The 15,727-nt window shown below is 42.3% G+C and overlaps 1 protein-coding gene across 10 annotated transcripts in view; it reads left to right on the forward strand.

Moving 5' to 3' along the window:
- MAPKAP1 (MAPK associated protein 1) overlaps window positions 1-15,727 on the forward strand; it is a 228,102-nt gene that overhangs the window by 138,841 nt on the left and 73,534 nt on the right. The window lies entirely within an intron of this gene.

Raw genomic sequence — 15,727 nt, forward strand, 5'->3', positions numbered from 1 at the left:
AGGCAGAGTATGTTCTGTGTCTTTGAAATTTGTATTGTGTAGTGGACTTGTTTTGGAGGGCGATTAATGAAGAGGAAAATCCTACTATCATAGAGAAAAGCACAAGTACATTTACTTAAAAAAAAAAAGTCTGTTAATGCTCACAGTTGGCTATGAAATACTTGTTACTTACCCATCCTGACACCTAAACTTAGTCATGAACTTGGTGGCAGGAAATGCCAGGTTAGAGACCCTCCTTCTGCCCTTCCTAAGTCTCTCCCACAAGGACCTGCTCAGTCTTTGCAAGAAGGTGCCTACCCTACCTGGTGTTTGTCTCAGCCCTCTCTTCAAACGGCTTTCACCCGATTGAGCACAGAACAATATTTGTCTCTGCTACTTTTATTTAACTTAAGTGAGAAGGGAGAAATACCACTTAAGATTAGACAACATGTTCCATGTGGGGTCAAGAGTTCTTACACTATTTGTGCATTAGTGGTTAGTTGTACTAGACCAGGATTTCAGAAATCCTTTGCTGGGCTGACAGTGAACTTGAGCTGCTTCCTCACAGACCTTTAACATCTCTCATCTGTTTTTTCCAACTGACCGTACAACTCTCTGTTTAATGATAATAAATTGAGAACTTAAACTATTTCTTTATTAAATCAGGCTGTGGGCTTAATGACCATCCTAGTGTTTAAATACTGTGTTGCCCTTCCCCTCTGGCATTCCCTCACCAATTTTCATTTATGGAAAATCAAAAGATGGTACATATTTGAGCAAAAGAATTCTTCTTTGTTTAGATGAATAGCTTTGTCAATGGAAACCTCTAGGGTTTTATTATAAAATATTTTTGCTTTTTATGGATAGAATATCATTACAGACACTTGTAACTGATCTAAAATTTTGACTTGCATTATTTGTAATTATTTCATCAAGTCATAACTGTTTATGAACACTGCAGGGTTTTGCTATTAATATTCATGTACTGAACTTATAGTAATCTTTTCACAGTGTGTTCCAGTCAGTTCTCTGCTAAGGCCCATTTTTTAAGACCATTTTTAAATGTCTCTTTTAGATTCTCTCTCTGGCTTTTCATTTTATTACTGACCCACTTGACATTTGGAATCTACCTGCATTGGCAGAAAAATCCCCGCTGTTTAAGAAAATTATAAATGAATAATGTGGTTTTAGAAGAATTAGCAGAAACTTCTTTACTAACTTTAAGTTGGGTGGGTATGTTTTTGACATAATGAAGAATAGCCTGTCAGATACCTTTATTTAATACTGACCTGTTGTTTAGTGAGTAGAGGCTTTATTTAGTTCATCAAGTTCTCCTTTCATCAGGTTCATCCTCAAAATCAGTAATGAGCTTCTTAGTATTTTGTTGTTGTTTAAAATATTATTACCAGCCTCCTAAAGTATAATGTTGGGTATGACAGAGGCAGTTGAGAAATGGAGGTAGATACAAATTCAGTTTTAACATTGATGCAGAAATATAAGTCTCTGTGAATCTACACAGAGAGAAGGCTTTGAAGTAGGTTTTTCTAAGCAGAATAGTTTTCTGGCTCTATTTGGAGGTGTTCTTCTTTATCATTTACTGAAAGATTGAACCAGAAGCATATTAACTTTTTTCCTTCCTCCCTGTCCATTCTTGCCTTTTAATGTGAAAGACAATTTTTTATTAGCCTGAAGATCCTTTTTGAAAAGTTCTTATAATATTGTTAATAAGACTTACAGCACTCATTGCTACTTTTCTCGTAGAAAGTTTCACCTAGAATTTGAGAGAGAAATGTTAGCTTTGTCAAGTGAACTCCCTCTTAACTTCTCTGTTCGGAGGCACAGACCACATTGTTGATTGCTAACTTACTGTGTTTTCACTTGCCCCCTAGAATGTCACCAAGGGGATAGTCTAGCCTAGGACTTCTCAAGCACTATTCCCTAAAGTACCGCGAGGAGCAGAGAGTCGGGCAAACATCTCACATAGGGTGTGTGGGCTTCTGGTCTGAGGGACAGCCAGTCATGACATCATTGGATTCTCAAATTTTATCTTAAAAATTCCCGTAAGATGTAAATATCCGTACTGTATTTGTAGCTGCGTGTACATTCACTCCTCATGTCCTCTCCTGGGTCAGACGTGTGCTGGGGGCAGGGAGACAGTGGTGAACCAGACCTGTAGGGCCCTTGCTGAAGAGGAGCTTAAGGGAGAGGAAACGGAAGGGGCTGAGAGCTAGAGGTTGAGATGCAGAGGTACTCACTGCTTTTCCTGGGATGGCCAGGAAGTTCCTCTCAGAGAAACTGACATTTGAATTGTGACCTTCACATTGAAGCGGTGAAGAGTTGGGGAAGGGCAGTATCTTTCAAAGCCTTGGCTGTTAAAGGCATACTGCTTTAATATAAAAAGAACATTTCCATTTACTTTGCAGTTAGTTAACTTTCTGCTCCTCTCAAAAAAATTGTAGTGAAAATGATCATTGAATTCTTCCCTGTGCTTGCTTCATACATCATCTTAAACATAAGCAAGTCTTTCCTTTTTTTACCTCCAGAATATATCCTAAATTCAATCTTTTCCATCCTCATTGAATGAGTCCAGATCACTGAGACCTCACCTGGACAGTTGAACCAGCCCCTTGGCTGCTTTTTCCTGCCTCTGCTCTTGGCCCCTCCACTCTCTTGCCTACAAAGCAGCAGACAGAGAGGTTTTTTAAAAATATAAATCAGATAGTATCTGCTCCAAACCCTTCAATGACTTCCAGTTGCATTCCGAATAAAATCCAAACTTCTAACCACTGTGAAATACAGTGAGGCCCAAAGAGGGAATGGGACGTACAGAGGAAAGAACTGGAAAGCAGTACAGAGTTGATGGTTGCAGTATGACAAAGAAGCACAGATCAGGCCCGGAGCCTGGGAAGCCGAGGTAGGGACTCACAGCCTGTAACCTCAAATAGACCTGCTGGAATAGACTGGCAGCACCTGAGTCAGCCTCTGACTCTTCCTGCAACCTCACATGAGACACCTTACTTTCAGGCCAGATAGGCCTAGACAGTTATATACAATGCTACTATTAAGAATGTTTTAAGGGGATTTGTGTATCAGGGAGAAACTGGTCCTTCCCCAGGATGTACTCTAGCAGGGTTAGAGGTGATTTATTGAGTGCCTTTGTGTACTTACAGACAGCATCTCGTTTAATCTGCACAACACCCCTAGACGGGAGATCTTATTGTGCCTGTTTTATAGATGAGACTTTAAAGTAGGGGGAAATGTGCATCTTAGAAATAAGGAGCTATGATAACTATATGTGTAATCATACACTTTCCTCTCTCAGCCCCCCTTTCCTCAGTTCTCAGAGAAGTTAAAGTTACCCAAATTTCCCCAGTAAGCAAATGACAGAATCTTAAATTGGAGCCCAGACTTTTTTGACCTCAAAGCCCGTACTCTTTTTATTGCACCATGTTGCTTATTAGAACCCTAATGGGAGAACAAATTTAAAATTCTGTAAACAGAAATGTTCATTGATTCTAAGATCTAAATGCACCAGGGAAGTGCAGCATTTAAAGGAACCCTGTGGTGAATCTGGATATAAAGCCAGGAATTCTTTTTGTAATTGCACAGTTTATCTGTATTGGTGTCAGTTTTAATGTTTTATGTCTAGCTTTCTTAAAGCAACATACACCTGTCCTGAGCTGCCCTTTGGAAAAGGGAAGCCCATATGTTTTAGATGGAGTAGGGTTTTTAACACTCTCCTAAGCTAAAGAATCTTCTGGCTGTAAAACTGAACAGAGTCCTGCTTCTCGTGTAACTGTAAAGACAGAAAAACCCAGCCACCTTCCTTTCGTGGAAGTAGTTTGCCAACCAGAAACACAGACATGTACTTTCCTTATGCTGTAGCAAATAATGCTCTTTTTAAAAAGGAGAAAGAAAAGGTAAATGGGACTGTTTAAATGTTCTTTGTCAAAGAGGCAGTAATTTCTGCAGAAAACTTCTCCTCATGAAAGAGTAAGGAATCATGCAGATGTCACTCACCTGTGGGAGTTGGATAAGCAATAAAGACCTGATGCTTGGTATCCAGTGACCCAATAGGAAAATAATACAGTAAATGTGGACTGCCAAGATGCTTACAAGTCAGAAGTGGCCCCTGCAAGGAGCTTGGAGTTGAATATTCCCCCTGCCTCCTTTCTCTGCCTCTTTATCTTGTGGTTTCATCTCACCTGAGCCTCCCCCTGTCTGGAGTGCTCTGCGGCTCCTGATGGATCTTCTTGAGTATAGAGCAGAGCACGTTAAAAATGGCATTGCAGTCGACTATTTTATCCAGAAAGCCTGGAAATTTAGAGAATTTATGTCAAGCAAAAATCTTTTGGAACCACTTTAGAGACCCAATTATTTTAGAAGGGTGTTACGAGCTCTCGCAGCCGCCACATCAGAAAAACTCGAAATAGATCATTCGCCAAAACTATGTTTGACCAGCATTTACTCTTCCTACTAGTTGCTAATCTTTCAGAAGTTCCTTTTCCATCACAAAATCTATTCATTCACTCCATCTGGGGCAGTCACGGGCATGGATTAGATTAAAGGGGAAAAAAAAAAATGGAAGAGAAAAGAAAAGACAAAGACTCCCAAGAAGCTCCGTGAGGGTGGAGAGGGCGCATGCGTTCTGGAGTCAGGGACTTTTCCCAGGACCCACTAGGGACTAATTCTGAAACCCCGATCATTTAATAATAGCACTTCAGGAAAGAAGAAAGAAATACTACTATATTAAATGTACATATGGATTGTAAGCTGTATCCTGATTTTTAAAATGTTTTAAAATGTGTTTTAGAGTAAGAAAACCGAATGTGTCATCATGTACTTACCTTCTGAGCTTTCCATTCCTGAGCTGTAACATCCTGAGAGGATGGATCAGGGGCACCGTACCAGAGGCCTTGTGTGCCCGAAAGCTCGGAATGGCTCTGAGATACCCTGCCTAGTGCAGTAATCATCATCCAGTGCTGCCTGCTCCATTCTAGCCACCGTATGAGAAGTCAGGTGGAAAACCTGATGAGGAAACAGACAAAAAAAGAGACACTAAAATATGGTACGTGAGCTACTAAAGCAGCACAGATAAGAGAGTGCTTAAAGACTACCAGCTGAGGCAGGCGTCTGAGAAAAGGCACTCTGGAGTAAGTAATTTGACAGCTTTTTTTTTGAAGATTAACTAGGACTTTGCCAGATGGGTAAGTGAGAAAAACATGCCAGGCAGGGGTATTCTCAGGTGTAGTCACAATATTCCAAATTTCTCGAGCAGGGATGGGGCAGAGGATAAGCTACTAGGCAGGGCTTGAGCCGATCAGGCTAGGCTTCTACTTCTGCTCAAAACTAGAAGTCCATTGATTTACTGGGGGGCAGTTATGCCGAAGGCACTGTGTAGGCACCAGGGATTTCACAGAAGCCAAGAACTGGTCCTTACCCTCAAGTCGCTTACTGTTTAGTGGGGGAGAGAACCAGGCATTCCCAATGCCATGCAAGTGCTGGGTGGAAACAGACATAGGACCTGGGTGCACACAGTGGAAGGGAAGCCCTGGTCCAGTTTCAAGGAGTCAGGGAGGACTATCCTAAGCAAATACTCCAGCTGAAACCGGAAGGTGAGCAGAAACTGGCCAGGTGAGGAAGGTTGAGAAAGAGCTCTTCAGCAGGAAGAATAAAGTAAGAGCACTTCATGCCTTCTGGAAACCGCAGGTGGCTCAGTACAGTGAGGTGGTGGAGTAGGAGGAGCTGGGGGGGTGGGGGGGATGCGGCTCGAATGGTCGTTTGGGACCAGATCATGTTTGTAAACTGTGCTGAATTTGAATTTTATTATGATGACAGAGGTGAATCATTGGAAGGAGAGCGATATAGTCAGAATTTCTTTTAGAAAATGTGCCATTGTATAAAAATGGATTTGAGGACACGAAACAGGAGGCTGTAGAGGACTCTGTCCAACAGGCGCTGGGTGTGGAGACAGTGGGTGGTGCTCAATTCAGGAGGCAGAGGGGTGGACACCATGGTGAAGTCTCATTTCTTTTATTCAAGCTGAATGCACAGTTTAGGGAGAATTGGAGCTGCCACCAGGTCTCCTGGCTTAATATTTAAACAAGGTGGTGGCAGAAGATAGGCTTTTAAAGAGTTGTGGTCTTTTTTTTTTTTTTTTTTTTAATAAATTTAAATACTGGTTGAAAACAAAATTCCAACTTTTTGGAGGTGTGTGAAGTAAAAAGTGAAGGTTTCTTCTTTGTTGTGAACCATTTGGTTTTTTATTCACTTCACATGCAGGTATACATATAGGCTGTAAGTTTCATGTGGACAGGACCCTGTTTTATGTTTTTCTTTAAATCACTGAATACCTACCATCTAGCAGAATGCCTGTCAAATAGAGGACACCCAAAAAAGGTTTGTTAAATGAACTCATGAAAAATGTATCCATGTCATTTAAAAATAACACCCTGTAACAGGTATGATTTTGCTTTTTTTCTTTTTTAACTCAATATTGTGTCATAAGCATTCTTCTGTGTTAGAGTGACTACTGCATTTTTATCTTTTCAGTTAAATTTATTTAACTTAACTCTCTATTGGTGGACATTTCGATTATTTCCAAATTTTAAGAATTTAAAAAACATTGCAGTGAGCAATCTTGCAGGAATATTCATTGCACATTTTTGCTAGGTTTTAAATTTGGGATTGTTTGTCAGAGGTTTGTTTATTTAAAATGTTGAGAAAAACACACTTCCCCTCAAAGTATCTACCCATCCTTGGACACTCCAAGAGTACGTGCAAGCACCTCTTTCCTCACCTTCTTACAGCGCTGGATGTCGTCAGTCTTGAACTTTTGCCAAGCTGATGGTTGGCAGTCAGTTCAGTTCAGTCGCTCAGTCATGTCCGACTCTGCGACCCCATGAATCGCAGCACGCCAGGCCTCCCTGTCCATCACAAACTCCTGGAGTTTACTCAGACTCATGCCCATCGAGCTGGTGATGCCATCCAGCCATCTCATCCTCTGTCGTCCCCTTCTCCTCCTGTCCCCAATCCCTCCCAGCATCAAGGTCTTCTCCAATGAGTGGATAGGTAGTTTTAATTTCCATTTCTAGCTTTCTAACATAATTAAGCATTTTTAAAGTTTTTATTAGTAACTCATCTTCTAAAAGATAGTTCTTACATCAGTTAACTGTTTAAGTGGGAAGAAGGATTGAGAGGAAGTCTAATTTCAGAAAACTACTGTTAAGAAGTGCCTCCAGAGTTTAGATACAATTCTTCCCACCCCACCTACCTCTTTCTTGCCCACGCAGGTCCGCACGCACACACACACACACCAATATGTAGAGGAAGGCATGCATCCAGGCCAGGCCATTTTACTTGTTGCCACCTGGCCATTTGTTCACCAGCAGATCTTTTTTTTTTTCCCCCCTGTGTTTAGAGCGAACTGATAATTAGCTGGTAATTCACAAGACTGCGCTTCACCTTATTTGATATTTTTTGTTGTTACCTGCTTGATTTGTTATCAAACCTAGGTTAAAAAACAGATTTTTTAACAGATTTTTTAATAGTTTTAGTCTGGTACATAATATATAGTACTTAGAAAATGCATCATACTGGAAATCAGAAATGTAGACAAAAAAGCTGTCACCCTTTAAGAGGTGTAATTTGGGGAGGCATGTTGCAGGACGCGTCTGGCAGCTTTATGAACAGCACCAGCACCAAGGGCAACTGCAGGGGGTTAATGGGGACCCTGCATCATTCCTTGCCATGTGCCTGGTGAGTAAACTCTAGAAGTTCCTGGGAGTGGTGGCAAGTGAGGAGAAGGCTGCAACCAACAGTCAGGGTCACAAAGTGGGGATGACTAATTCACTGAGGAGATCGTTGAGACAGATGTTTAATTAGCTGAAGTCAGAGTGGATAAATTGGGAGAGGACTGCCTATGCAGAGAGATGCCTTTTCCCCTCATCTCTCATTTAACTGTATTTTGTTTGTTTGTTTGTTTTTTGTCCTTACCGTTTTCTTTTTGAAGATAACATCCTCAGAAACAGGGAGAGCAGGAAAGAGGGAGTGGAGGGAAAGTGACCTTTGTTTACACTTACTGAACAGTTACCATATTCTGATATTTTTGTATTTAACCTTTATAGAAGTCTTGTGAGATGGGCATTATCTCCTTGCTGTGATCGAGAAAACTGAAGCTGTGTGCGTGCATATCGTCTGTGTTTATGTGTGCATACTCATGTGTGTTACTAATGAGTAAAGTAGATGAGATATGAATCTAGACCCCTTAATTCTTGAGCCCATTTTTTTCCCTGTGTTTCGAAAATACTTAAAATGCAATGCAGATGAGGGAACTTTCTGGAGTAAAGGTATTGACAGAAGCTGGTGTCACACAGGTGTATGCATTTGCCAAAACTATCAAATAGTACTTGTAAAATATATGTGTTTCATTGTATGTAAATTTTACCAGAAGATTCTTAACAAATGTTGAAAACCAGTTGCTGTTAATCACACTGAACTGCTCAGGCGTGACTGTACTGACATCTGTTCCTTACTTTGAAATACACTTTTTTTAAAAAGATGGACTGAGGGATAGATATATGATAAAGCCAATACAGTAAGGGGTTAATTGTAGGATCCAGGTGGTGGTTACATGGATTTTCAGTGTACCTTTTAACTTTTTGTGGTTTTAAAAAATGTTCTTAAGAAAATAGGAAAGAACTCATTAAAATGTAAAAATGTATGATTTAAATTCTGTTCATATTGACATAGATTTCTGAACTTACAAATATACATCCTCATGGCATAGAAAACACTAATATTCTTTTTGTAGGATGCTTTATCTTTCATTACTTCACATGTTAAATGATACCTTTGAGGTGACAGTTTTTTCCATTGACCTCTAGTTTTAAGTAGCATGTCGAGTTATGAATGTAATAAGAGTTACTACCACTCATTGAATGTTCAAACTTTGCCAGGCAGTCTCCCACTTTTTGAAAAGATCATTTCAACTAACCTTAAAACAACTATTTGAATTGGTGGTTATTTTTGCTTTATAAATGAGAAAGCTAAAGCTCAGAGAAGCTGCAGGACTGGTCCTAGGTCACAGGTAAGCTGGGAGCCAGGGCTTGAATCCACATTTGGGTCCCTAACCATGGTGCTGTCCTTCCTCCCCTGGCAGAGGTGACAGGGTCCCCGGCTTAGTGGGGATGGGGTGCTTTCCTCCCAGCTTCCGCTGATGTGGCAGCATGATTCGTGGAAGGGGCGAAGGCTGTGGAACCAGCCAGCCCAAGTCCCCAGCCCAGCTGTCCCTTTAACACCTGCTGTGAAGGTAGGCAAGTCAAACCTTTCTACCACAGTTATGTCTTCTCTCATTAGGGGCAACCCTGTCTGCCTGGCAGCGTATTGTTGTTTGGACTAAATGCGTGTAAAGCACTCAGTCTGTAGGCTGCATTCAGTGAGTGTCACTGCCTTTATCCCCATGGCCACAGCCACGCTAGGCATACTGGAGAACCTGGCCTTTTAGGTTGTGATTTCTTTCTTACCCATAGGACTTGGCCTCTGCCTGTGCTTTTTGTTTTTCCAGTGAATTAAGTCTATAAAGAGTTTGTACCCTGTGAAAGAACCAGTCTTTGAATTTGTTGGGATGTGGATCTGCCAGAAGCACCCTTTACATGGAACAAGGAGAAAGCTTGACCCAGAGCATCAACTCTTAATTGTTTTTGACTAACAAAACCCAAACCATATATATAGGAGTGGCTAAAGGATCAGGGCTCATTTGTCATATAGCTTATATCAGCAAATTTAATTTACTCCAACAAAGATTCTAGAGACAAGGTAAACAAACCATCATTGCCTGTACCAAACATGTTTACAAGCTACTTTTAAAAGCTCCTGTATTAACAGTGAGTAGCTCACAAAGGCTATTGCTTCTTCTCAGAAAACATTTAGAAGAGGAAACAGAATTAAATACCAATATGATTTTTGAGTGAATGACTACAGACAGAGAGGTTTGGGGTGCTGCCTCTGCCCCTTAATTTCCCTCACCAAGAGTCTTGATCTCCCCCAGAGGAAGTAGAAGGCCCCCTTGCTTCTGCTGAAAGCCCTCTTTCTTCAGGCAGGCCATTAGTGTGTTTATCCTGTTAGGAGCTGCAAGGAAAACTTTTCCTCTACCAAGACTGAATTTAGCCACCTGAAAAACCATCACTTTAGAACAGTTGCCCCTCCACAGAAGACTTCTCCAAGACCAGCCCAGGCACCTGAGATACCTACTCCTTCCTCATAGCTTTCTGAGGCCTGACCATGGAGCTGGTCTTTCCCCATAAAAGTAATTTAATTGGCAGTGTTCACAGTTTCAGTAACTACTTTCCATAACGAGCTTTTCCTTTTTGAGTAAAGTCACAAATACTGGGTTTTCTGCAGCAACTCTAAATATTTTCAGAAAAATGGTCTTCAGTGAGGGTGTTCCTTTTTCTACTATACCTTACAGTGACAATAATGCCCAGAGACAAAGATGACTTAGAATCAGGAGAAGACATCAGGAGTGGCACTGGGAAGCAGGTCTGGGGAGGACATGTTGGCACCTACTTCCCCCTAGCTCCTGATCACAGCAAGCCAGTCGGCAAGTTGCATAGACTCCACTGTGCCAGCAAACCAATTTTTCAAACAGAAAGACAGTGAGATGTGATTAAAACCCAAGTGCTGCAAGAGATACGAGGTGGTCTGTTGGAACTCCTCAATCTTCCCTTAAACTGTCACCACATAATTATAGAAATATCAAATCATAACCCCAGCTTCCCCCACCCTTTGTTCTTGGCACACTGTGTTTAATAGAACAGTGTGAATTAGGATGAGGTTAAGACAAAGTATAACTCAAGTCTGAAAAATCGCAAGGGTCCTTCAGACCCCTCGAGCGCAGTGTGTTCTACACCAGACCCATCACTCAGTAAATGTTGATGGAATCTCTGCTGCGTTGCAGGCAGTGGAAAAGAATGACCAGGCCTCTTCCTCGAGAGCTCTCGTCCCAGTGGGGAGACGGCCAATGAAAAGTAAGCAAGCCAACAAGATGCCTCTGATGGAGAGTCTCTCTTCCAGCCTTTTTTTAGTCTGCCCACTTTCTGACAAAAAGGACTTCTGTGAGACCCAGTTTTGTCATTTGAAAGGAGTGCATCTCACCCCCAAGATAGGGCATTACCCCGGCCTTTCCGTTTCAGTAGGTCCTTCCATGTGCCTCCTAACTGGCTACCAACACCACTCACTGCTGCAGGAAGCAGTGGAGAGGGCAGCAGGGGCTGGGTGAACTCATGAGCACTGAGGGCCCATTCAGGTCCACAGTGGACATTGAGAGGCACAGGCCATGTCTCAGCCTTGGAACTGCTAGAAGACACTGACCCTCGGCCACTCAGCCTAGCATCAGAGGTGCCACGGGCCTCTCCCCAGTAAGTTCCTAATAAGTAGATCTTGCCAGGTGTTGGTGAGTCCCTGCCAAGGCAAAGGATGAGAACCCTCCTTTCCTTTGGGAGAGGGTTTAAGATGGGGGCAGTGAACTTTCACTGGAGTCAAATGGAGGCCCTTCATGCAGAAGAATGGGTTCCTTTTGGTTTACCAGCACCAGACCTGAGCAGCACCATAGGTGGCCCGCAGTTGGTGGCTAAAACATGTTGTGGAATGAACTAAGGAGAAGCAGCGAGAGCCCGTCTACAGCCCACAGCTGCTGCTCTCCCTCCAGCCCAGGCCCAAGGCTGCTCATTTCCTGTTTAGGAATGGACTCAGTTCACTTTGACTATTGGAGGTCAGACTTCCTTCAAGAATCAGATCATCGAATGAAAAATGTAAATATCATAAAAATGAAACGCAGTGCACATCAGTTGAAATTAGTGTTGCCTCCCAGGTTTCCTTACTCACTTGGATCTCTAATGAGCCCTGCGGGAGCCAGAGGAATATACCAGAAAATCATTTTAAGTATTGATGATCAGGTTGGGAGGAGGAGGCTACTGCCCACGCTGTATCATAGGAAAATAAAATAGAATAAAACAAACACACTTCCAAAGAGGGGAGGGAGAGAGACCACACACTAAATCTTCATCTTCCCTAGTGGCCATTAAGAGGTACTGTCTGATACTTATAATAATGTCTAAAACAACTGAATAGGAATGCTAAAAAGGAATATAAAAGTGAGTACCAGAAAAAATAACCAAAAACATTTAAGCGGACTGCCTCTAAGGACGAGCTCAGGGATGGGCAGGGAATTAACTGCTTTTTGTTATAGGACTTGTAATTAGAATTATAAAGCTGTAGATATAAGTTAGTTTGATAAGAGTAAGAGTAGTTTTTAAAATTTGTAAAAAAAAAAAAAACTTACTTTCGAATTCTAGAGCTTAAAAAGCTTTCTCTTTCTGCCTCTTACGTGGCTTTCTCTACATGGAAATTTCCTGTTTCCCAAAAGCCACTGTCCATTTCATTGTGTTGGATGTCAGTTTCCTATGAGAACATAGTTATTAAATAGTCGCATCTCCAAACCTTCTAAGGCCAAAACGTTGTATGAGTGTAGCTTACACTGTGATTTTGCCAACATCTTGTCTCTATGACCTGTATTTTCCGTAGGTTAAAGCACAAACTATTAGCTGAGTTACTCTGTCCCATTCTAAGAATGACTAATACCTCAAATATAAATGAAAACAGCTGCTTTTCCATAACATTAGAATCCCAAACAGCTGTCATATGTTCATTTGGACTGTTTTTTCCCCTTTTGTTTTTTTTTTTTTAAATCGAGACAAAAATGAGTTTACTGGATCTATGAATCTGTTTAAGTCTGTCTTCTAACTTCCGTGGAGAGGTGGCAAAGAGGTCATAGAAAGGCCCATTGAGCTAGAAATGTAGCTGTCCCAGTTACATTCTTACAATGAAAACCCTGTGATGAGACCCTTCTGTGCCAGGAACATAAGGTCTGTAAGGGCCCTGGCAGGGCTGCCGTTTGCCGGCTGCCTTCACCAGTGAGTTGGGGCCTCCCAGCCGTTGTTCCCTCTCCAGCCAAAGAGACTGTGGAGTGCCACCCACTGTCTTCCCAAAGCCTGAAGCGGTGTGCTGTCTTCCTCCGCAGCCCTTGGGAGGATTGATTTCAGGGTGTGGCTGTTGCCTAGCAGAAGCAGGCCTCCCTTACTGTCTTAAAGCTCGCCGCCGCTGCGAGTTGGATGACCGTGGGCACATTGTTCTCCCACTCTCGAGTTTCTTGCCTTAGTTTGATCTTCAGTAAAATAAGGTCACAACTAGATCACAGGCTGCTTGTTGGCAGTCTTAACTGCAAAGCTTAATCCCTGGGTTCTAGAAACATCTCCCTGGTTCCACTCCCGCTCCTCTTACTCTTTTTAGCTGTTCGGTGAGTCGCTTAGCTCCTTTGAACTTCATTTTCCTCTCTGTGCTTGCCTGCTCAGTCACTTCAGTCATGTCCGACTCTTTGCAGCCCTATGGACTGTAACCCTCCAGACTCCTCTGTCCATGAGATGGTCCAGGCAAGAATACTGGAGTGGCTTGCCATTCCCTCCTTCAGGGGATCTTCCCAACCCAGGTATCAAACCCCACACCTCTTGCGTCTCCTGCATTGCAGGCAGATTCTCTACCCACTGAGCCACCTGGGAAGCCCTTCCTCATCTATCAGTCAGTTGTCAGTCAGTTCAGTCGCTCAGTCATGTCTGACTCTTTGCGACCCCATGAATTGCAGCACGCCAGGCCTCCCTGTCCATCACCAACTCCCGGAGTTTACTCAAACTCATGCCCATCGAGTCGGTGATGCCATCCAGCCATCTCATCCTCTGTCATCCCCTTCTCCTCCCGCCCCCAGTCCCTCCCAGCGTCAGGGTCTTTTCCAGTGAGTCAACTCTTCTCATCAGGTGGCCAAAGTACTGGAGTTTCAGCTTCAGCATCAGTCCTTCCAATGAAAACCCAGGACTGATCTCCTTTAGGATGGACTGGTTGGATCTCCTTGCAGTCCAAGGGACTCTCAAGAGTCTTCTCCAACACCACAGTTCAAAAGCATCAATTTTTCAGTGCTCAGCTTTCTTCACAGTCCAACTCTCACATCCATACATGACCACTGGAAAAACCATAGGTTTGGCTAGATGGGCCTTTGTTGGCAAAGTAATGTCTCTGCTTTTTAATATGCTATCTAGGTTGGTCATAACTTTCCTTCCAAGGAGTAAGTGTCTTTTAATTTCATGGCTGCAGTCACCATCTGCAGTGATTTGGAGCCCAAAAAAATAAAGTCTGACACTGTTTCTACTGTCTCCCCATCTATTTCCCATGAAGTGATGGGACCAGATGCCATGATCTTAGTTTTCTGAATGTCATCTATAAATGAGAATATTAATAGTATTTTCTTCATGGCATTGTTTAGAGAATTCAATAGAGATCCATATCAAACACCAAGCACTTAGTTGTTACTATTTTATTACTTAATAAATATTAGTCCTGTCTCTTCCCTTCAGTTTCACTGTTATGAGACCCAGTCATACTCAGAATTTTGTGATAGCACATGTTTTTTTATGTGTATGACTGCTTCGAGTCTTGGTTCGGTAGAGACTCTAGCTGCTAAAGAACCCAGCTCAAATTTAGTCCGTGTTAGGTATGGCCCAGAATGTGTGCATCTGTCTGCCCAGCTGCTCGTTTGAGCTTTTCCAGGGGTCTGAGGCCCCTTGTCAGAGCAGCACAGCGTCAGTGAGAACACAGGCCTGCACATGTAGGAATGACCTGGCATTCCTCTGGAGCACTGTGCATCTGGGGCTGGATATGCAGAAGGGTTAAAAGCTGGAGAAACTTTTGTCATAAATTTTGTCTTCAGCGGGACTTCCCAGGGAACATCTGACATTAGCAGAGAGGAAACGCTGATTGGTCTCAGAGTCAGCTGAAGGAGACAGGAGCTGCCGCGGAAGCTGCTGGATTTACTGTTATTAGCAAGGCAAATGGAGAGCCAGCGGGGCAGCCAGCTCCCAGATAATAGATCTAACAAAAGGGAAACCTCCCGGAAAGGAAGATGGCTGGCGGCCACGACGCCTCTGCTGCCTTTCCTTCCGTTGCCTTTACCTTTTTGTCTCGTGTATAGCACAAGCAGGAGCATATTTTAATATCTTAGGTTATAAGTCACAATTGGCTTAAAGTAAAACAACTTCCTACCTGTTTGATGGCTTCAGAGTTGAACATGGTAAAGTGTGCAAAATTGTATGAATGTAGAAATAAATAGTTGCCATCTATTGAGCACTTACTGTGTGCCAGGCTCAGTGCTTTATATACACTATTATTTCATTTAATCTGTAAAACAACCTCGTGAGTTAATAATTACCATTATCTCCAATTTAGAGATGAAGAAACAGTATTTACAGTCCTTGAGTAATTTTCCCAAGGTCTTTTTTTTTTTTAGCAAGGTAACATTGGTTTATAACATTTTATGAGTTTGAGTACATTATATTTCTACTTCTGTGTACAGTACAGCAAGCTCACCACCAAAAATTTAGTTTCCATTCATCACCATACAGTTTATCCTCTTTTTTACCTGTTTTGCCCTCCCCACCCCACTACCCCTCTGGTAGCTCCTGTTCTGTTCTCTGTATCTATATGTGTTTGTTTGGTTTGCTCATTTACTTTGTTATTTTATGTTTGTTTTTAAATTCCACGTGTGAGTGAAATCGTACAGTATTTGTCTTTTTCTGGCCGACTTATTTCACTTAGCATGATACCCCCAAAGCCCATTCATGTTGTTGCAAATGGCAGGGTTTCATCT

Source organism: Cervus elaphus, chromosome 11, assembly GCF_910594005.1.
Source record: "Cervus elaphus chromosome 11, mCerEla1.1, whole genome shotgun sequence".
NCBI lineage: Eukaryota > Metazoa > Chordata > Mammalia > Artiodactyla > Cervidae > Cervus > Cervus elaphus.